At 46.4% G+C, this 1,915-nt stretch overlaps 1 pseudogene; it reads right to left on the bottom strand.

The window, feature by feature from the left end:
- Positions 1 to 483: 483 nt before the first annotated feature.
- The window catches only part of LOC138005108 (uncharacterized), a 3,334-nt pseudogene continuing 1,902 nt past the window's right edge, over positions 484 to 1,915 (bottom strand).

Here is a 1,915-nt window from a genome sequence, read left to right as displayed (position 1 = left end):
TACCTTCGCCCTACTGCGTCTCTGATTGGTGACCGGGTCAATTGTCAAGTCCAATTTTCTTGGCAATGTTTTTTGTATTTAAGGCGAATGGCTGGCCCCCCGGTAGGGTGAGTGCAATGGCCGCCAGACATAACGACGAATCCGTCAAACACAACGGTTCACCTCAAACGGGGGTGCACCAACACGCCAACTTCGCCTGGGAATCGAACCCCGCCCCTACCAACAATTAACAAAAGACAAACAGACAAAACGAAGAATTGCATCTAGGAGATGCCTCGCCTGACTTACACTCCTAAATGACAATTCGACAAAACGACAAAAAAGACTCAAAAACACCTAGACAAACCAAAACGAGCACGACCCAGCACAAGGGTGAAGAGTGTCCAATAAAAGGCCACCCGTCAACAGACTCACCCAACGCCAAGACGTTGGTTCATCCCAGAAAAACGGCCAGGGCACGCAAACACAACACAAAACCAGAACTTAAATATGAACAACCAGAGCATCATTTTGAAACGAAGCCACCACACCACGAGCACCCCACTGACGGACAAAATAAGGACGACGGTGGTCAGACCGGAAACGACGGAAAAACAAAGGGACATTAAACCGAACCCGAGACTTCACACGCTCCATAACATCAACAACCGAGGGACGAACACCCCTAAAACGAAAATCATTCCGAGTCCCCCAAATACAAAACTTGCAGACATTCAACATTCAAAAACCCGAGGAACCACAGGCAACTCATCAGCCGAGAAACCAAAAAGCGCATGACGAACCAAGATAGAAGGACAAAGAGGAGAAGCCAAGAACATAAGTGATTGAAGCCACGACAGAACACTGACAGCCAGAGGACAGTGAAAGAACAAATGAGAAAGAGACTCGACAGGAGCAGAACAAAAACAAGCAGTAGAAAGAGCATAACCAAAACCAGCAAGCCTCTCGGCCGTGTAAAGGACCTCATGTGAGACTTTCCAACATAAATCAATAACAGGACGATCCAAATCAAAAAAGAAAAGCTGACGCCAAGTAGAAGACCAATAAAGAGAACCAAACAAAGGAAAGAACTTCTCCTCACAATGAGGAGAGACAGCATTCACTGGAAAACTTGAACCATTTACAGACTTCAAAAAAGTTGGTAATATCTCTGTTAAATGTTCACATTTAAGCAGACTTCGTAGACATAGTAGAAACAGGACAAAAATCAATACCCGAACCAATACCCAAAGAAGACGCCGTAAGAGATCCTTTACACGCCCGCCAAGCAGTCAACAGAGAACGATAAAACGGAGGCAGAGAATCCGGAGAAAAACAAAGCGGAGCAGAAAAAACAAGATGCGGAGGAGCGGCAAGCCGGGAAGAAAACCAAAAAACCATGAAAGAGACCCAAGAAGACGGAGAAGAAACAAAACGACGAACCCACTGAACATGAAGAGCCATAACCTTACACTGAAAATCCACGACAGAAAACCCACCCAAACAAGAAGGCTGAACCACAACACGACGAGCGACCAAATCCCGCTTACCGCTCCAGAAACATTTAAAAATTAACGTATTTAATTCAACACTGACCCACCGGGGAACATGGATAAGAGAGGCCACGTACCACACACGGTAAAGGGCCAAGGCATTGATAACAAGTGCCTTGCCCTAATAAGATAACGATCGCTGACGCCAAGAGTTCAAAGCATTTTCCACCGCGGTGATACGCGGCCTCCAATTGTCCTCCGCCAGATTGCCCGGACCCAGAACAACCCCCAACACCTTCACCGACGACCAAGTAATGTTAACCGGTGAGTCAGTGCGCCCACTCCAACCACCCAACCACAAACCTTCGCATTTACCATAATTTAATTTAGCCCCAGACTCCTTCTCGTACAAAGAATAAACATCAAAGACAGCCAAAATACCA

Source organism: Montipora foliosa, chromosome 6, assembly GCF_036669935.1.
Source record: "Montipora foliosa isolate CH-2021 chromosome 6, ASM3666993v2, whole genome shotgun sequence".
In the NCBI taxonomy this organism is placed as follows: Eukaryota; Metazoa; Cnidaria; class Anthozoa; order Scleractinia; family Acroporidae; genus Montipora; species Montipora foliosa.
Note: the sequence above shows the minus strand (reverse complement) of the source record. Positions and strands in the feature narration are given on the sequence as shown.